This window comes from Aegilops tauschii, chromosome 5 (assembly GCF_002575655.3).
Source record: "Aegilops tauschii subsp. strangulata cultivar AL8/78 chromosome 5, Aet v6.0, whole genome shotgun sequence".
NCBI classification, from domain to species: Eukaryota; Viridiplantae; Streptophyta; class Magnoliopsida; order Poales; family Poaceae; genus Aegilops; species Aegilops tauschii.
Window position 1 is genome coordinate 390,020,705 of NC_053039.3, and position 21,870 is coordinate 390,042,574.

Below are 21,870 nucleotides of genomic sequence, written 5' to 3' on the forward strand. Positions count from 1 at the left end.
GACGATGACAGCTGCTAACGGCTTCCAAAAGGTCGTGACTCAAACAGATTGTCAACAATCTCCAATGATAGTCACTAGTCATCACACTAGCATTAGCATCCAACATAACCAGCACAATAAACGTTGTTTCGGCAAATTACACAGACGCGATCTAACCTGTGGTTGGATGTTTAGGAGAACAGTGGTATTCACAGTTCATCAGAGTTTAAGTCCTAAATTTGACACTGATGCTCGTGTTTTCCTGGATTTATTTCAGGCCTTCCGACGATGTGCGTTTAGTGGGGGGTGACGTTCCCGTCGACTAAGAAGGCGTTTGTGGTGACTTTATGAATCTCAAGATGATGTGCCCATAGAGATAGAGTGTGTGCGTGCATGCCTGCGTTAATAGGGGTGAGTGTATGTTCGTATATACAAGCGTCTGCATATGTACTACTCCCTCTGTTCCACTTTATAGTGTGTATAAGTTTTTTGCCCATATTCCGAATTGTAGTTCGCAGTTGCTTGTTTGGACACAAGTAGCCCTGTGGCTGGACATGGGTGTGGCACAGCCTCCTCTGCATGCGGAAGTGTGTGTGGCTGGGGTGCATTGCACATGGAGCGTATTAGATTTAGGAGCCGAGGGAGTATGTAAAAAAACAAATTACATCGACAACACGTCCTTTAGAACAAAACCTGACAACACATACTATAGCCCAATGTTATTGCTAAATAATACCCATGCAACTATGTCGGCCGTGTCGCTACGGCGCACAGCGGCACCCTCTTCCGTGATGTGATCCCAGAGGCCTCCTCCATGTCGATCACCCCCGGCTCCTTATTCTCCAACATAGGAACCGTCCAATTGAAATGTCCCAACAGGTTCGCTAGTGCCAGCTCGACGACGGATGTCGTGAACCCGATCCCAGGGCACATCCTACTCCCGGCGCCAAATGGTATGAGTTGAGGATGCCGCCCACGGAAGTCCACCTCGCTATCGATGAACCGCTCTGGACGAAACTCGCCGGCATTATCCCATACCGTCGGGTCCCTGCCTACAGCCCATGCGTTCACAATGATTCTTGTCCCACGTGGGACGTCGTAGACGTGGACCTTTGCGTGCTGCATGGACTCGCGAGGGACAAGGAGAGGCCCCGGCGGATGCAGCCGCATCGTCTCCTTGATGACGGCCCTAAGGTACTCCATTGCTTGGAGGTCCTGCTCGGTGATGATGCGGGAGTGACTCTTCGTGCAGTGGCGTCGGATCTCTTGTTGTAGCTTTTGCATCGCTTCCTTGTTGCGGAGTAGTTCGGCCATAACCCATTCCAGAACGATTATGGTCGAGTCTGTCCCTGCTCCGAATAGGTCCTGTGAAAATTATTGAAATGAATGTGGCATCACAGAAACAAGAAGGCATGTGGATGTCGTCCTCAATTATGGTGACAAGCTAGATTGGTAATGGTGCAAAGTAATGTTGGGAGACTAAAATTTCCTCTATTTCTCAAAAAAGGAACAACCGGTTACCGGAGAACATGTCACAAATGATTCATACAAAGTAAAGAAAAAACAAGTACACAGTTATTGTTGCACACAAAATTACAGTTGTCCTAAATAGGGATACAAGTGGGTGTGTCTGTCCGTGAAAATAAAAATAAGCTACTCTATTTTTTGTTGCTTTAATAACCATGCCGCAAAAAGAATTAACGCGAACGTTCACCATCTTTGCGGACTCGTTTGCCTGCATCCTTTTGGGGTTGCTCCGTGTGCAGTCCCAAGCCTCCAATCCCCGGCAGACGGTCCAGTCATTGACCGGTAAAAGAAAAAGTCAATCTAGACGGTTGCTTGCATCGTGAAGATAGTTTAAAATGCATGTGGTTATGTGGATTTGAGGTTTGCTAAATGATATACTCGATTGTGGAGACAAAAATTTGACCGGTCACTTTCTGTGGACATGTCTGAACAGTCCACAAATGTTTAAGGGGCCTGATTTGATGAATCCAGCTGTAGATGTTGTAAGGGAACACAAAGAAGGCCAGTGGCGGAGCCAGAAAATTCAGACAAGGGGGGCCAACTACTGTTAAATCTTGTTAGGGAGGGCTAATCCATGAAAAAACACCAATTTTAGCAAAAGCAAATCACTATTACTATTCATTATAGGCTTAAATCACTGATGTTAGGGGGGGGGGGGGGGGGGGGGGCAGGGCCCTGGCTGGCACCCCCCTGTCTCCGCCACTGAAGGCGGCCTCATGAAGAGAGGACAAAAGAAACCAGGTAGATACACGATGAGCTCCAATCGTACATAAGCTCTTGAAAAGTAAGCAATGCACGGAAGATGTTGATTACAAAAGTTGTTTTTTGCGAGGTATGTTGATTACAAAAGTTAGGCATTATAGCTCGTAATTTCCAGATTAAGACACATCATGTCCCACGTACGGGCCCACTGCCTTTCGAGACCAAGGAGGTAGTACGCGATGAGCGCCAATAGTGCAAAGGCTCTTGAAGTTGAACACGACGTCAAAAAAGAGAGTTGAAGACGACAATGGACGAACGGCAGTGGTATTAATAGCTCGTAATTTCCAGATTAAGACACATCAACAAGTCCCATGAGCCCACTGCATTTCGGGACCTACCGACGTGTAGGCAAACGGCATGTGCGACAACGAGCGAGCGGTACGTTTAGCGCACATGCATGGAACGGGACTGAGATTCCACGAGCCTAGTCCAATGTTTAAGATCAATGCTACACCTACGAACAGATTTACGTAAATTTTACGTGGGTAGCTAGTTGGCAGTTTATGATTGAGACTAGCGGCAAGGACCGGGCCATCCCACCCACTGAAAATTACGTAAAAACTTTGGTAACCCATCGTAGATGTCGGATTATTGAATGTTTAATGCTTAGAGGATACCGGTATCTACTAAGGAGTAGTAGGACTTCTTTCACTGCTTCAGTTGTGACTTCTAAAAAAACAGTTCTCCTTACAGACGCAATCTAGCCTCCTTTTGATGAAAAAAGTTGCTATTTTCTTTTGTGGTGGGTAGAAGACAAAATACTATAGGGTTAGCTGTAAACAAATATCCCGACTCCGCAAACAAAAATGCTAAGCCTATGCAAACCTTTTGCATGGGCTACGAAACCTCTTTACCTCCTTAACCAAACACAACCCTCGTATTTCACGGTGGGCCGTAGGTTTAGCAAACTCCTTTGAGAAAGTGCACCGATGTGATTTTCATTGGGTTATGAGTTTGTTTGGGGATAGCCTATACGTCAAGTGCCTGAAATAATATGTTGCATCAGTCACTTTCATTAAGGGCCATTACATCTTCCTCCAACGGCTGAAAATAGATCAGGTCACTGTTCATCTTCAACCTCTGCTTCTTCTTCCTCGCGTAGCTGCCAACCAACCAAGCCCTAACCGTCAACCTCCACCCCTGTCTCCTGCAACCGTGACCATTGCCGCCTCGCCGCCCGCCCTTCCCTGGACCTCCCCCACCGTTATGCTGGCCGCCGCCTGACCATCTCTCTAAGCCCTGCACCAGTGAACAACTCCGGTAACCCCCCGCATCACGATGAACCTGCACCCCACATCCCTAAGATAGATTGTGAGGCTGCTGCATTTATGGCAAGATCCGACCCTCCCATCTCGCCCGCTCGAGAAAAGAAATAAGTGACTGGCACTAAGAATAATTTGAGGCACATAAGGTTTAGCAAAACCAGTTTGTTTCGACAATAATCCTACACCTACGAAGCCCTTACGAAGAGCTACGTAACCTGCCTATTAATTCTATCGCCCCCGCCCGCTTGAATTTCACCGGGGTGGGCCTCTCCTTCCCCCTTCTTTCCAATAAATCTTAGGGCGTGTTTGGTTGCTTTCGCTGCCGGGCCTGGCTCAGAGGGAGAAAACGAGCCAGGCTTAGCAGGGTCTGGGTTAGCAAAAACAGGGTCAAAAACGTAGATGACCAGTTGATTGGTTGCCTGTATTAGGGGGTCTTGTCATCGAGATGCAATTTTCACCTGGCGTTTGGTTGCATACATGCACATGATTAGCAGCGTTAACAACAAAACTTAACAGCCAACAGATTGGGCTTGACATTTCGTCAAACACTTTGAGCGCGCCGGAGTGGCCGCGTCCGGCTCACCGCGGTTGTGTAATGGGCTTCGGCCTGGCCGGAGAGGTTGCCGGGGAGAGGGAGGAAGAGGTGGGGCGTCGAGGCTGCCGCATGGGAGGAGCACGTAGACGAGGAGCCGCTCCTGGGCGTGAAGCAGTCGAGGACGACCAGCAGCGACGCGACCGCGGCCGCGATGACGCCGGCCTTCCAGGGGCCGACGCTGCCGTAGAAGGTGTCGAACTTCAAGGGCGGCACGCCGGAGGTGATCCAGACGAGCTACGCCGAGCTACACCGTCTCGTGGGCCAGCTCGCCGCGCCGCTACGCCATCTCCGCCTGCCGCGCCGCGTCGGGCTCGCCCCGCCGTGCACCCAGCCGCTGCCGTCCGCTCCGCTCCTCTGTGCCTCGCGCGCGTCCGCTGCCGGCCGGGTCGGGCGCCTCGCGCCGCCTGCTGCCTTCTTCCAAGCCGCCTCTTCGCACCCGTCGGTCGCCTCCGCCTACACACATGCTGCGCCGGCCACGTGGGGTCCGGGTAGTAGTGGTCGAATGGGTCGACGCCCAGTCCGCCGGGGACAACGAAGCCGACGTCCATGATGCCGCCCAAGCCGAGGAGGTACATGGGCTCCGGCCACTCCGCTGCCTCCAGACCAGACGCCGCCGACGAGGAGGAGTAGGACGACGAGATGCCCCGGGCAGGGGAAACAGAGCAGTTGCTGCTCGCGGCGGGCGTCGGCGCCGTGACCTCATGTGGCTGGATCAGCGGGGCCACCTTCACGTCTTCGTCCTCCGCTTGCTGGGACTGCTCGGCTCCCTCCTGCTGCTGCTAGGCGGTGGTGGTGGTGGTCGGCGGCGGCTGTTCCGGCTGGTCGGCGGTTGTTCCTGTTGGAAATATGCCCTAGAGGCAATAATAAATGGTTATTATTATATTTATTTGTTCATGGTAATTGTCTATTATTCATGCTATAATTGTATTGTCCGGAAATCGTAATACATGTGTGAATACATAGACCACAACCTGTCCCTAGTAAGCCTCTAGTTGACTAGCTCGTTGATCAACAGATAGTCATGGTTTCCTGACTATGGACATTGGATGTCATTGATAACGGGATCACATCATTAGGAGAATGATGTGATGGACAAGACCCAATCTTAAGCATAGCATAAAAGATCGTGTAGTTTCGTTTGCTAGAGCTTTTCCAATGTCAAGTATCTTTTCCTTAGACCATGAGATCGTGCAACTCCCGGATACCGTAGGAGTGCTTTGGGTGTGCCAAACGTCACAACGTAACTGGGTGACTATAAAGGTGCATTACGGGTATCTCCGAAAGTGTCTGTTGGGTTGGCACGGATCGAGACTGGGATTTGTCACTCCGTGTGACGGAGAGGTATCTCTGGGCCCACTCGGTAATGCATCATCATAATGAGCTCAATGTGACTAAGGCGTTAGTCACGGGATCATGCATTGCGGTACGAGTAAAGAGACTTGCCGGTAACGAGATTGAACAAGGTATTGGGATACCGACGATCGAATCTTGGGCAAGTAACATACCGATTGACAAAGGGAATTGCATACGGATTGATTGAATCCTTGACACCGTGGTTCATCCGATGAGATCATCGTGGAACATGTGGGGAGCCAACATGGGTATCCAGATCCCGCTGTTGGTTATTGACCGGAGAGGCGTCTCGGTCATGTCTGCATGTCTCCCGAACCCGTAGGGTCTACACACTTAAGGTCCGGTGACGCTAGGGTTGTAGAGATATATGTATGCGGAAACCCGAAAGTTGTTCGGAGTCCCGGATGAGATCCCGGACGTCACGAGAGGTTCCGGAATGGTCCGGAGGTGAAGAATTATATATAGGAAGTCAAGTTTCGGCCACCGGGAAAGTTTCGGGGGTTACCAGTATTGTACCGGGACCACCGGAAGGGTCCCGGGGGTCCATCGGGTGGGGCCACCTGTCCCGGAGCGCCCCGTGGGCTGAAAGTGGAAGGGAACCAGCCCTTAGTGGGCTGGGGCGCCCCCCTTGGGCCTCCCCCCATGCGCCTAGGGTTGGGAACCCTAGGGGGGAGCTTCCCCCTTGCCTTGGGGGGCAAGGCACCCCTTTCCACCCCTTGGCCGCCGCCCCCCCAACCCTAGATGGGTTTTGGCCGCCCCCCCCCTCCCAAGGGGGCCTATATAAAGGGGGGGAGGGAGGGCAGCAACCTACAGCCTTGGGCGCCTCCCTCTCCCCCTGCAACACCTCTCTCTCTCTCGCAGAAGCTCCGCGAAGCCCTGCCGGAGACCCGCTACATCCACCACCACGCCGTCGTGCTGTTGGATCTCCATCAACCTCTCCTTCCCCCTTGCTGGATCAAGAAGTAGGAGACGTCGCTGCACCGTACGTGTGTTGAACGCGGAGGTGCCGTCCGTTCGGCACTCGGTCATCGGTGATTTGGATCACGGCGAGTACGACTCCGTCATCCACGTTCATTGGAATGCTTCCGCTCGCGATCTACAAGGGTATGTAGATGCACTCCTTTCCCCTCGTCGCTAGTAGACTCCATAGATGCATCTTGGTGAGCGTAGGAAAATTTTAAATTATGCTACGATTCCCAACAGTGGCATCATGAGCCAGGCCTATGCGTAGTTACTATGCTCGAGTAGAACACAAAGTAGTTGTGGGCGTTGAGTTTGCCAATTCTTCTTGCCGCTACTAGTCTTTTCTTGTTTCGGCGGCATTGTAGGATGAAGCGGCCCGGACCGACCTTACACGTACGCTTACGTGAGACAGGTTCCACCGACTGACATGCACAAGTTGCATAAGGTGGCTAGCGGGTGTCTGTCTCTCCTACTTTAGTCGGAACGGATTCGATGAAATGGGTCCTTATGAAGGGTAAATAGAAATTGGCAAATCACGTTGTGGTCATACGTAGGTAAGAAAACGTTCTTGCTAGAAACCTACATACCACGTAAAACTTGCAACAACAATTAGAGGTCGTCTAACTTGTTTTTGCAGCAAGTGCTATGTGATGTGATATGGCCAGAAGATGTGATGAATGATATATGTGATGTATGAGATTGATCATATTCTTGTAATAGGAATCACGACTTGCATGTCGATGAGTATGACAACCGGCAGGAGCCATAGGAGTTGTCTTTATTATTTTGTATGACCTGCGTGTCATTGAATAACGCCATGTAAATTACTTTACTTTATTGCTAAACACGTTAGCCATAGAAGTAGAAGTAATCGTTGGCGTGACAACTTCATGAAGACACAATGATGGAGATCATGATGATGGAGATCATGGTGTCATGCCGGTGACGAAGATGATCATGGTGCCCCGAAGATGGAGATCAAAGGAGCATAATGATATTGGCCATATCATGTCACTATTTGATTGCATGTGATGTTTATCATGTTTTTGCATCTTATTTGCTTAGAACGACGGTAGCAAGTACGATGATCCCTTATAATAATTTCAAGAAAGTGTTCACCCTAACTGTGCACCGTTGCGAAGGTTCGTTGTTTCGAAGCACCACGTGATGATCGGGTGTGATAGATTCTAACGTTCGAATACAACGGGTGTTGACGAGCCTAGCATGTACAGACATGGCCTCGGAACACACGCAATACACTTAGGTTGACTTGACGATCCTAGCATGTACAGACATGGCCTCGGAACACGGAGGACCGAAAGGTCGAGCATGAGTCATATAGAAGATACGATCAACATGGAGATGTTCACCGATCTTGACTAGTCCGTCTCACGTGATGATCGGACACGGCCTAGTTAAACTCGGATCATGTTTCACTTAGATGATGAGAGGGATGTCTATCTGAGTGGGAGTTCATTAAATAATTTGATTAGATGAACTCAATTATCATGAACTTAGTCTAAAATCTTTACACTATGTCTTGTAGATCAAATGGCCAACGTTGTCCTCAATTTCAACGCGTTCCTAGAGAAAACCAAGCTGAAAGATGATGGCAGCAACTATACGGACTGGGTCCGGAACCTGAGGCTCATCCTTATAGTAGCCAAGAAAGATTATGTCTTAGAAGCACCGCTAGGTGATGCACCAATCCCACAGAACCAAGACGTTATGAACGCTTGGCAATCACGTGCTGATGATTACTCCCTCGTTCAGTGCGGCATGCTTTACAGCTTAGAGCCGGGTCTCCAAAAGCGTTTTGAGAAACATGGAGCATATGAGATGTTCGAGGAGCTGAAACTGGTTTTTCAAGCTCATGCCCGGGTCGAGAGATATGATGTCTCCGACAAGTTCTTCAGCTGTAAAATGGAGGAGAACAGTTCTGTTAGTGAGCACATACTCAGAATGTGTGGGTTGCACAATCGCTTGTCTCAGCTGGGAGTTAATCTCCCGGATGACGCGGTCATTGACAGAATCCTCCAGTCGCTTCCACCAAGCTACAAGAGCTTTGTGATGAACTACAATATGCAGGGGATGGAGAAGACCATTCCCGAGGTATATTCAATGCTGAAATCAGCGGAAGGGGAGATCAGAAAAGAACATCAAGTGTTGATGGTGAATAAAACCACCAAGTTCAAAAAGGGCAAGGGTAAGAAGAACTTCAAGAAGGACGGCAAGGGAGTTGCCGCGCCCGGTAAACCAGTTACTGGGAAGAAGTCAAAGAATGGACCCAAGCCCGGGACTGAGTGCTTTTATTGCAAGGGAAGTGGTCACTGGAAGCGGAACTGCCCCAAATATTTAGCGGACAAGAAGAAGGCCGGCAACACCCAAGGTATATGTGATATACAAGTAATTGATGTGTACCTTACCAGTACTCGTAGTAGCTCCTGGGTATTTGATACCGGTGCGGTTGCTCATATTTGTAACTCAAAGCAGGAACTACGGAATAAACGGAGACTGGCAAAGGACGAGGTGACGATGCGCGTCGGGAATGGTTCCAAGGTCGATGTGATCGCCGTCGGCACGCTACCTCTGCATCTACCCACGGGATTAGTTTTAAACCTCAATAATTGTTATTTAGTGCCAGCTTTGAGCATGAACATTGTATCTGGATCTCGTTTAATTCGAGATGGCTACTCATTTAAATCCGAGAATAATGGTTGTTCTATTTATTTGAGAGATATGTTTTATGGTCATGCCCCGCTGGTCAATGGTTTATTTTTGATGAATCTCGAACGTGATGATACACATGTTCATAGTGTGAATACCAAAAGATGTAAAGTTGATAACGATAGTCCCACATACTTGTGGCACTGCCGCCTTGGTCACATTGGTGTCAAGCGCATGAAGAAGCTCCATGCAGATGGACTTTTGGAGTCTCTTGATTACGAATCATTTGACACGTGCGAACCATGCCTCATGGGTAAGATGACCAAGACTCCGTTCTCCGGAACAATGGAGCGAGCAACCAACTTATTGGAAATCATACATACCGATGTGTGTGGTCCAATGAGTGTTGAGGCTCGCGGAGGATATCGTTATGTTCTCACTCTCACTGATGATTTAAGTAGATATGGGTATGTCTACCTGATGAAACACAAGTCTGAAACCTTTGAAAAGTTCAAAGAATTTCAGAGTGAGGTTGAGAATCAACGTGACAGGAGAATAAATTCCTACGATCAGATCGTGGTGGAGAATATTTAAGTCACGAGTTTGGTGCACACTTAAGAAAATGTGGAATAGTTTCACAACTCACGCCGCCTGGAACACCTCAGAGAAATGGTGTGTCCGAACGTCGTAATCGCACTCTATTGGATATGGTGCGATCTATGATGTCTCTTACTGATTTACCGCTCTCATTTTGGGGTTATGCTTTAGAGACTGCCGCATTCACTTTAAATAGGGCTCCGTCAAAATCCGTTGAGACGACACCGTATGAATTATGGTTTGGGAAGAAACCTAAGTTGTCGTTTCTAAAAGTTTGGGGATGCGATGTTTATGTCAAGAAACTTCAACCTGAAAAGCTTGAACCCAAATCAGAAAAATGCGTCTTCATAGGATACCCTAAGGAAACTATTGGGTATACCTTCTACCTCAGATCCGAAGGCAAGATCTTCGTTGCCAAGAACGGGTCCTTTCTAGAGAAGGAGTTTCTCTCGAAAGAATTGAGTGGGAGGAAAGTGGAACTTGATGAGGTGATAGTCACCCCTTCCGAACCGGAAAGTAGCGCAGCGCGGGAAAATGTTCCTGTGGTGCCTACACCGACTGGGGAGGAAGTTAATGATGATGATCATGAAGCTTCGGATCAAGTTACTACGGAACTTCGTAGGTCCACAAGGACACGTTCCGCACCAGAGTGGTACGGCAACCCTGTCCTGGAAATCATGTTGTTAGACAACGGTGAACCTTCGAACTATGAAGAAGCGATGGCGGGCCCGGATTCCGACAAATGGCTAGAAGCCATGAAATCCGAGATAGAATCCATGTATGAAAACAAAGTATGGACTTTGACTGACTTGCCCGATGAGCGGTGAGCCATAGAAAACAAATGGATCTTTAAGAAGAAGACGGACGCGGATGGTAATGTGACCATCTACAAAGCTCGACTTGTCGCTAAGGGTTATCGACAAGTTCAAGGGGTTGACTACGATGAGACTTTCTCACCCGTAGCGAAGCTGAAGTCCGTCCGAATCATGTTAGCAATTGCCGCATACTATGATTATGAGATATGGCAGATGGACGTCAAAACGGCATTCCTTAACGGCTTCCTTAAGGAAGAGTTGTATATGATGCAACCGGAAGGTTTTGTCGATCCTAAGAATGCTAACAAAGTATGCAAGCTCCAGCGCTCAATCTATGGGCTGGTGCAAGCATCTCGGAGTTGGAACATTCGCTTTGATGAGATGATCAAAGCGTTTGGGTTTACACAGACTTATGGAGAAGCCTGTGTTTACAAGAAAGTGAGTGGGAGCTCTGTAGCATTTCTCATATTATATGTGGATGACATACTATTGATGGGAAATGATATAGAATTCTTGGAAAGTATAAAGGCCTATTTGAATAAGTGTTTTTCAATGAAGGACCTTGGAGAAGCTGCTTATATATTAGGCATCAAGATCTATAGAGATAGATCAAGACGCCTCATTGGTCTTTGCCTGTATTGAGATAGATCAAGACGCCTCATTTGACAAGATATTGAAGAAGTTCAGTATGGATCAGTCCAAGAAGGGGTTTTGCCTGTATTGCAAGGTGTGCAATTGAGCACGGCTCAATGCCCGACCACGGCAGAAGATATAGAAGAGATGAGTGTCATCCCCTATGCCTCGGCCATAGGGTCTATTATGTATGCCATGCCGTGTACCAGACCTGATGTAAACCTTGCCGTAAGTTTGGTAGGAAGGTACCAAAGTAATCCCGGCAAGGAACACTGGACAGCGGTCAAGAATATCCTGAAGTACCTGAAGAGGACTAAGGATATGTTTCTCGTTTATGGAGGTGACGAAGAGCTCGTCGTAAAGGGTTACGTCGACGCTAGCTTCGACACAGATCTGGATGACTCGAAGTCTCAAACCGGATACGTGTATATTTTGAATGGAGGAGCAGTAAGCTGGTGCAGTTGCAAGCAAAGCGTCGTGGCGGGATCTACATGTGAAGCGGAGTACATGGCAGCCTCGGAGGCAGCACAGGAAGCAGTCTGGATGAAGGAGTTCATTACCGACCTAGGGGTGATTCCCAATGCGTCGGGCCCAATGACTCTCTTCTGTGACAACACTGGAGCTATTGCCCTTGCGAAGGAGCCCAGGTTTCACAGGAAGAACAGGCATATCAAGCGTCGCTTCAACTCCATTCGTGAAAGTGTTCAAAATGGAGACATAGATATTTGTAAAGTACACACGGACCTGAATGTAGCAGATCCATTGACTAAACCTCTCCCTAGGGCAAAACATGATCAACACCAGGACGCAATGGGTGTTCGATTCATCACAATGTAACTAGATTATTGACTCTAGTGCAAGTGGGAGACTGTTGGAAATATGCCCTAGAGGCAATAATAAATGGTTATTATTATATTTCTTTGTTCATGGTAATTGTCTATTATTCATGCTATAATTGTATTGTCCGGAAATCGTAATACATGTGTGAATACATAGACCACAACCTGTCCCTAGTAAGCCTCTAGTTGACTAGCTCGTTGATCAACAGATAGTCATGGTTTCCTGACTATGGACATTGGATGTCATTGATAACGGGATCACATCATTAGGAGAATGATGTGATGGACAAGACCCAATCTTAAGCATAGCATAAAAGATCGTGTAGTTTCGTTTGCTAGAGCTTTTCCAATGTCAAGTATCTTTTCCTTAGACCATGAGATCGTGCAACTCCCGGATACCGTAGGAGTGCTTTGGGTGTGCCAAACGTCACAACGTAACTGGGTGACTATAAAGGTGCATTACGGGTATCTCCGAAAGTGTCTGTTGGGTTGGCACGGATCGAGACTGGGATTTGTCACTCCGTGTGACGGAGAGGTATCTCTGGGCCCACTCGGTAATGCATCATCATAATGAGCTCAATGTGACTAAGGCGTTAGTCACGGGATCATGCATTGCGGTACGAGTAAAGAGACTTGCCGGTAACGAGATTGAACAAGGTATTGGGATACCGACGATCGAATCTTGGGCAAGTAACATACCGATTGACAAAGGGAATTGCATACGGATTGATTGAATCCTCGACACCGTGGTTCATCCGATGAGATCATCGTGGAACATGTGGGAGCCAACATGGGTATCCAGATCCCGCTGTTGGTTATTGACCGGAGAGGCGTCTCGGTCTGCATGTCTCCCGAACCCGTAGGGTCTACACACTTAAGGTCCGGTGACGCTAGGGTTGTAGAGATATATGTATGCGGAAACCCGAAAGTTGTTCGGAGTCCCGGATGAGATCACGGACGTCACGAGAGGTTCCGGAATGGTCCGGAGGTGAAGAATTATATATAGGAAGTCAAGTTTCGGCCACCGGGAAAGTTTCGGGGGTTACCAGTATTGTACCGGGACCACCGGAAGGGTCCCGGGGGTCCACCGGGTGGGGCCACCTGTCCCGGAGGGCCCCGTGGGCTGAAAGTGGAAGGGAACCAGCCCTTAGTGGGCTGGGGCGCCCCCCTTGGGCCTCCCCCCATGCGCCTAGGGTTGGGAACCCTAGGGGGGAGCTTCCCCCTTGCCTTGGGGGGCAAGGCACCCCTTTCCACCCCTTGGCCGCCGCCCCCCCAACCCTAGATGGGTTTTGGCCGCCCCCCCTCCCAAAGGGGCCTATATAAAGGGGGGAGGGAGGGCAGCAACCTACAGCCTTGGGCGCCTCCCTCTCCCCCTGCAACACCTCTCTCTCTCTCTCTCTCTCTCTCTCTCTCTCTCTCTCTCTCTCTCGCAGAAGCTCCGCGAAGCCCTGCCGGAGACCCGCTACATCCACCACCACGCCGTCGTGCTGTTGGATCTCCATCAACCTCTCCTTCCCCCTTGCTGGATCAAGAAGGAGGAGACGTCGCTGCACCGTACGTGTGTTGAACGCGGAGGTGCTGTCCGTTCGGCACTCGGTCATCGGTGATTTGGATCACGGCGAGTACGACTCCGTCATCCACGTTCATTGGAACGCTTACGCTCGCGATCTACAAGGGTATGTAGATGCACTCCTTTCCCCTCGTCGCTAGTAGACTCCATAGATGCATCTTGGTGAGCGTAGGAAAATTTTAAATTATGCTACTATTCCCAACAGTTCCGCCCCCGGCCGCGCTGGTATCCGACATCGCGGCACCAGCCGCATCCGCCCGCCTCCAGCTCTGCCATCTTCGGGTGGTCGAGGCTAGCGTCTTCGCTGTCGCTGCCGCCAAGCCGAGGGGCCGCTTTGACCACGACATGCAGCGGGTCAGCGGCGAGCTGCGGGTGGCGCTAGCCGCGGAGGAGAAGAACAAGCAGGCCATGGAGGGAGAGAGAGGGGATTGAGGATTAGGGAGAGAGAGGGGGGTTAACTCGAGACACACGTCTCCAGAGAGCCACCCACGTGCGCCTGAAAGCATCGCTCGGGCCTGGCTCTTGGGAAATTGCCGATTCGGCCGTGCCCAACGGGCCAGGCCTAGGGGTGCTTTAAGAACCGTGCTATGCAGGCTGAACAGTGTTTGCAGGCAACCAAGCATCCGAGGCCAAAAAAGATGCTGCACCGCGCGGGCCTGGTTGGGCTTGATGCAGGCAACCAAACACGCCCTTACCAACTGTTCTAGCCACCGTAAAACGTACTCCCTCCGTTTCAATCGTTTTTTAAGCTATGAGTGACATCCCCGTGGATGTAGCACTGCTCTTGTTTCGACGCGTTGAGAAAGTATGTGTCCAGCCTAATTAAAGCTTCCCCTAGGTCTCCTAGGGTTCCCAACTTCCCTTGGCGGCGACGTCAGGGTTCCCAACTATCGTGACGATTTCGATACCGATCTCACGTCGATCTCCCCACGGGGCGGTCTGGACGTGATTCCAAGTGATCGGCTTCCTTGAGGAGGAGATTGCATGGCTGACGGAGTTCACAGGGGCTCGCCGGCGGACGACGGATCTGGATCGGGCAATGCAAGGAGACAGGAAGGAGGTGCTGATGGAATTTTAGCGGATCGATTCGCGGGACTAAACCTGCATGGGGAAGAGGAGGAGGAGCTCGACTTGTCGGGTGAGATTGAAGAACTGATTGAGGAGACGAGATGGATCAGAATATTTAGGGTTCATACCCAGAAACCCTACAGTTATGTTTCACTATATAAATCCCTGCGGAACGCCTGGATAGCATCGCAGAGGATGACTTTCAAGCCGGTAGGGGAGAATCTCTTTTTAGCCCAAGTGATGTGTTTGGTCGACTGGAATCGAATCATGAACGGGGGGGCATGGCTCTTCCGTAAAGCTGCGATGGTGCTAGAGGAATATGATGGAATTACAGATGTGCAAGAATATAAGCTAGATCGAATCCCGGTTTGGGCACGAATCATTGGTGTCCCTGATGGACTGATGAAAAAGAGAGAGACTGCAGAGAAGATAGCGAGGAAAGTGGCTGTATCGCCGCTTATGGTGATCGTCAATGAAGGACGCATCAACCCAACTAGATACCTAAGAGCGCGGGTGTTCGTAAAGCTTGATATGCCTCTAGTGTGTTTTGTCCCGTTGACTCTGAAGGAGAGCAAAAAATACCAGTATGAGAAGCTACCGGATTTCTGTGATTTTTGTGGGTTGATTGGGCACGTTGTGACTGAATGTGGCGATGGTATACACAGTGCAGAATCTTGTGAATGGGGGGAGTGGCTCCTTGTGAACTTTGATCCGCCCATGGGCAGAACAAAGACAGGCAGAGGGGGAGCCCTGGGACGCAACAACTCGGGTAGAGGAGGAGGCTTTGGACGGGGTAGAGGAAACCCAGGTGCCCCGAACCAAGAAGAGGAAAGTGATATGATCATTGGGGAGGAGCTAGAGCGTAACCCTGGTGCAATGATTCCAATGGTACGGAAGAGATTGATGAACCAAGATGGCTTGGTGGCTAGTCAGGGGAGTGGAAGAGTGGTGTCCTCGGTGATGCCACCAGTAGGATTTGTCAACGATAAAGTGAGCTTGCTAGAGAGTGGTCAGGAGGAGCCAGTTGATAAGAGTAAGCTGAGTACCCCTCAAAAGATACATGACAACAAGAGAATGAGGCCCACAAGTGTGGGTGAGGATCCAACATCAAGCACATCGGCGACTCCCCTCGAGGGTGTTCGCCGGGATCAATGAAAATACTATGTTGGAACTGTCGTGGTTTGGCCAGTACCGCGGCAGTGAGATCGCTTCTGGATGTCCAGAAGCAGTTTGGGCTAGATGTGTTTTTTCTGTCTGAAACACACCTGAATACAGCTAAGGCAGAGAAGGTTCGAAGGAAAATAAATATGGATAAGATGGAGGTTGTCGAGAGTGTGGGAGCTAGTGGAGGCCTGATCCTCTACTGGCGGAACCCGGTGGAAATACAAGTGAAAGACAAATCAAAGAATTTCATTGATGTGGTCGTGGGAGGTTCAGTGGATGAAACTTGGAGGTTTACAGGTTTCTATGGAGAACCTAAGTGGGAGGATAAGCACCTTTCATGGGGGTACATCCATAGTCTGTATCAGCAAGCGCGTGCACCATGGGTAGTGGCAGGCGATTTTAACGAGATTCTGTATTCTCATGAGAAGGAAGGTGGAGCGCCGCGACCAACAAATATGATGCAGAGATTCAGGGACGGCTTGGTCGATAGTGAACTTGAGGATATGGGCTTCACCGGCGACCAATTCACATGGCGGCGACGAAGAATACGGGAGAGGCTGGATAGAGTTGTATGCAATGGACAGTTTCTAGGTCTTTTCCCTAATGCAAAGATCACCAACACAGGGCATACTAAATCAGATCATAGACCGGTCCTTTTGGACACATATGGTGACTTGGCGAGCGATCATTTCAGAGCAAAAATCAAGCAATTTGAAGCGAGATGGTTGAAGGAGGACGATGTGGAGCAGCTTGTATCTGATGCATGGAACAGAACTAATCCACATGCAACATTGGCAGAACGTACTGCTGCGGTACATGCAGAGATGCATGTATGGGATAGGGAAATCTTGAAGGCGCCCCACAGACGCCTGAAAGAGCTTAAGGAGGAGTTGGAAAGCTTGCGGTCGGGCCCTCTCACTAATGAGTTGGTGGATCGGCAACATGCTTTGCTGATTGCAATTGAAGAAACTTAGAAAAGGAGGAGATCTACTGGGTACAGAGGAGTAGGGCAAACTGGCTTAAATTCGGTGATCGTAACACACACTTTTTCACCAATTTTGCTACTGCCTGGAAGAAGAGGAACCATATCCGCAAACTGAAGGATGATAGTGGGGTGTGGGTGGAGGATAATGAGTCAATGAGGGTTATGATAGCATAATACTTTCAGCATTTATTCTCATCTGAAGTTGCTCTTCCTAATGTACATGTTTTGAATAAAGTGAAACACTTTGTTACAGATTATATGAACCAAGCTTTATTGGCACCGTACACTGCCGAGGAGGTTAAGCGTGCATTGTTCAGTATTGGGGATTTGAAGGCACCCGGTCCAGATGGACTACACGCAATTTTTTATAAGAAATTCTGGCCAATATTGGGCGATGAACTAGTAAAAGAAGTGCTGCAGGCAGTAAACACGGGAATCATTCCTGAAGGGTGGAACATGACCACTATTGTGCTCATACCGAAGGTTGAGAACCCAGAGACGGTTGCCCAGTTCAGACCCATAAGTCTTTGTAACGTTGTCTATAAAGTAATATCAAAAATGCTAGCGGCAAGGTTGAAACTACTACTTCCAGATATCATCAGTGAAACCCAGAGTGCGTTCGTGCCTGGAAGGTTTATTACCGACAACGTTATTGTTGCTTATGAGTGCCTTCATACAATGAAGAAGAGGAAAACAGGGAAGCAAGGGACATGTGCGGTGAAGCTGGACATGCACAAAGCTTACGATAGAGTGGAGTGGGTGTTTTTGGAGGCAATTCTTGGGAAGCTTGGCTTTGATGCAAGATGGATAAAATTGGTAATGGCATGTGTGACTTCAGTGCAGTATAAGGTAAGGTTCAATTCAAATGAAATCTTGCCATTCTCACCAACAAGAGGGCTTCGGCAAGGGGATCCCCTCTCTCCTTGCTTCTGTTGTGTGCGGAAGGTCTATCTGCACTTATTTGCCATGAGGAGAACCTTGGGAATTTACAAGGAGTTCAGGTGTGCCGTGACTCCCCTCGTATCTCACATTTATTATTTGCTGACGACTCCCTCATCTTGATGAAAGCAGACTGTAGGAATGCCCAAACCTTGAAAAGAATCCTGGATGACTATTGTGCAGCATCAGGCCAAATGGTGAGTGAGGCCAAGTGTTCTATCTTTTTCAGCCCCAATACAGAGGTGGAAACAAAAGTCGATGTGTGTCAAATACTGAATATAATGACTGAGTCGCTGTCTGACAAATATTTGGGGCTGCCATCCATGATTGGAGTAGACAAGGTAACTTGTTTCAAACATCTAATTGAAAGAATCCAGGAAATGGTGAATGGGTGGAAGGAGAGAACTTTATCCTATGGTGGAAAAGAAACACTAATTAAAGCGGTGGCCCAAGCCATCCCTACATATGCGATGAGTGTATTTAAATTCCCGAAGAAAATTTGCAAGGGGATCACTGATGCAATGTCGCATTATTGGTGGGGTGACGAGGAAGACCATAAAAGGATGCATTGGTTTGCTTGGTGGAGAATGTGTATTCCGAAGGAAAAGGGGGGTATGGGATTCCGAGATGTCCAGAGTTTTAACTTAGCCATGCTGGCCAAGCAGTGTTGGAGGCTGATTGAGCATAATGAGTCCCTGTGTGCAAGGGTATTAAGAGCGAGATACTATCCCACTGGCGACATATTGAATTGTGAACTGAAGAAGGGTTCCTCTTATATTTGGAGGAGCATTTGGTCGGGCATACAAACATTCAAAGAAGGATGTATTTGGAGGGTTGGCGATGGTGCAAAAATTAATATCTGGAGTGACTGTTGGATCCCCAACAGTTTTTCAAGGAAAGTGGTCACTGTCCGGGGTAACCAAATGCTCACAAAAGTAATCGAATTCATAGACCCGATTACAGGTGAATGGGATGAGCAGCTGATCCGTGAAATTTTTTGGCATACCGATGCAGAACGCATCCTACAGATCCCCTTGCACCAACAAGTAACAGAAGATTATGTTGCTTGGCATCTGACTACGAGCGGAATTTTTTCAGTCAGATCAGCTTACTATAAACAATGGGAGGTTTCATATGTAGGCGAGGCAAATGAAGCAAACTTGTTTCGTGGGACAGCGCCACACCCAGTATGGAAGAAATTATGGAGTTTGAAAGTTCCTGGGAAAGTGAAGATCTTTTTTGGAGATGCTTACATAATGCAATTCCGTGTTTCGGTGTCCTAGCAAACAGGCACATCGGCCACGTCTCTCAGTGCCCAATATGTCGTTTGGCTGCTGAAGATATTAAGCACGCCATCTTTAGTTGTGAGCGAGCCAAAGCAGTTTGGTCGTCTTTGGGGATTTGGAATACTATATCTAATGCTCTACTGGTGGACCGATCGGGAGCAGCAGTACTGGAATTTCTATTGTGTGATCAGGTGCATCAGACGGCGTATATGGATCAGCTTGACCTACCTGAACTTATCGCTACGGCGAGCTGGTATATTTGGTGGCAGAGAAGGATGCATGTTAGAGGGGAGGTAGTTCAACCTCCGGCGCGAACAGGACAATCCATTCATGCACTTGCTCTGAATTTCACCCGTGCGATGGCCGTTCCCGCGCCAACACCGAGGATAAACTCTTGGCCAATAGTTCTGGCGTCGCAACAGCTCTTGAACGTTGATGCATCTTTCCGTGAGGAGGATCATTCGGGGTCATGTGGGGCCATTATAAGACACCACAAAGGGAATTTCATAGCAGCTTCTACCTCACGTATTGACCACGTTGCAGACGTAGTCTCTGCTGAAGCTGCAGCACTTCGGGAAGGTTTGAAGTTAGCTATTTCGATGGGTTGCAATAACATCATGGCGAGGATGGATAACTTGATTGTAGTAAACGCTCTACAACTGAATGAAGGACGATCAATGGTGGCTGCCCCCGTTTTAGAAGAGTGCAGAGAGTTACTAAGAGGTTTAGGGAAGGTTATTCTTAAGCATTGTAATAGAGAGTCAAATATAACAGCTCATGCGCTAGCTGAATATGGCCGTGCAAATGATCCGTCTCTGTAGATCGAGGCACCACCAAGTTTCATTGCCAATTCCTTGGCAGACAATGTATCTGTTATTTAGTTTAATAAAGCTAGCCATGAAGGCCTTTCCGTAAAAAAAAAAGTATGTGTCCAGCCTCCAGCAGGAATGCACCATGCATGCAGTTTTACGTACCTCAAGTAGAGCCTTGACGTTGTCTCTGGTCAAGCGCCACCCAGCCCCGCTCGAACCACCCTGAAGCGAGAGCAGCACATGCGCGAACGCCTCGACGTGGCGGCACCCGTGCCAGCGCTCGCGGCCACGATGATCTCCTCGAGGATCCGGTCGATCCTCTCGAACGCCCTGCTCACCTTGGCGTCCGTCCCGTCCACGGCGGCCACCCACGCCAGCCACGGGATGTAGTCGCCGACGTGGAACTCCCCGAGCAGCGCGTTGGCCTCCTCGAGCAGCGCGTCCACCTTGGCACGCCACCCGGCCCCGCCCGAGGCGCGCACCCCGAGCACGATCCGCCCGTTCACGTCCTTGGCGAAGCCGCTCAGGAGCTCGCTCAGGCGCACCACGCCGCCGCCTGCGTGTGCCTGCCGCTCCACCTTCCGGACAAGCTCCGCGACCTCCTCCTCGCGCACGCCGCGGTAGGCGCGCACCCTGGCGGGGCTCAGCAGGTAGAGCACGGCGATCTTGCGCACGCCGCGCCAGTAGGCGCCGTGGGGCGCGAAGGCGATGTCCGTGCAGCCGTAGAGGAGCCGCCGCGGGATGGCGAGCGAGGGCCGGTTGGCGAAAGCGTGGTCCTGCAGCTGCAGCACCTCGCGCGCCGCGTCCACGGACGAGACGACCAGGGTGGGCACGCGGCCGAGGCGGAGCAGCATGACGGGCGCGTGCGCCGCGGCGAGCGCGTGCAGGGCGCGGTGCGGGAGCGCGCCGAGCTGGTGGAGGTGACCGACGATCGGGAGACCCCGCGGGGACGGTGGGAGGCGGTGCGCGGGAGGTTTTCTGGCTCGCGTTATGCTACGCACTAGCAGCAGTAGAATGCATGAGACGGCCAGGAGGACTAGCGTGGGCATGGTGACGTGCAGTGGGGCTAGCGGTGGGGGGGATGGCTTCGTGGTAGTGGTTTCCATTCTGAGTAGTGCAGATGGAGAATTGGAGATGGTGGGAGTGTGCGAGGTTGGCTGGTGGCCGGGTGCATTTTATAGGCCAGTGGAAATGTGTAGAAGATTAAGAAATGGTCATTTACACATGGAGATGAACTATCACAACCGGGGCATGTGTTCCGGACAACTATCACTTTTGTGGGACCTAACAAAATTTAGTTGTATCACATCTTATACATATCTTTCTGCTTTCTATAGAGCTAAGGTACGCGATTGCGTACTCTGAGAAAAAGTAAATTTTCACAAAGGCCTACCAAGTTGCATTAGTTATCATTTACACCGAAACTAATCACGATGATGACAGGAATGGCCCACTCGCCAGGGCTGACGTGACAAAAAGTTAACTCTGCTAGGTTGGATCGTTAACTTGGCCGTTATGACAGATGGGCCCACATGTCAATCTAGAAAAAATCTCAATAAAAGTACTTTGTTTATTAGGCATGTGCAAAGATGCTCCCAAATCACAGATTAAAAACTACAATCGGGTCCTCCTCGTCAAGCTCCGGCTGCCTATCGATGCCGCCCGCCTCGCCAAGGCAGTTCGGCCCGTAGCAGCCCGCAGCCAGTTGTCCTAACCCTAGCCACCTCACGCTGTCTTCCCAATAGGATTGGGACACCCTGCAACCGTTGCACATGATTTTCTTTGGATAAGTTAGCCGAACTCTCAAAACTTTTAACTCCTCAAATATTTAAGGAGTGTTTCAACTCTTTCAAATTTGAGCAGTCAAAACCAACTCCTCAAATGTCCATAGTTCGGCCACTTGCACGCCAGCTCCACCCCCGTCGTGTTCCTTGCCTCCGGTGAGCAACCCGCACACTGGTTGACACCCCGCAACTTTGCTGACCTCTAGCCGCCAAATTCCGGTGAAAATCCACGGTCATTTTTTCTTCATCTTTACGTATTTCCCGTCG

General features: G+C 49.7%; 1 pseudogene; it reads right to left on the reverse strand.

Annotated features, from left to right (window-relative positions):
* Positions 1-723: 723 nt before the first annotated feature.
* Positions 724-20,880, reverse strand: LOC109773733 (cytochrome P450 71A1-like; annotated as a pseudogene).
* Positions 20,881-21,870: the final 990 nt, after the last annotated feature.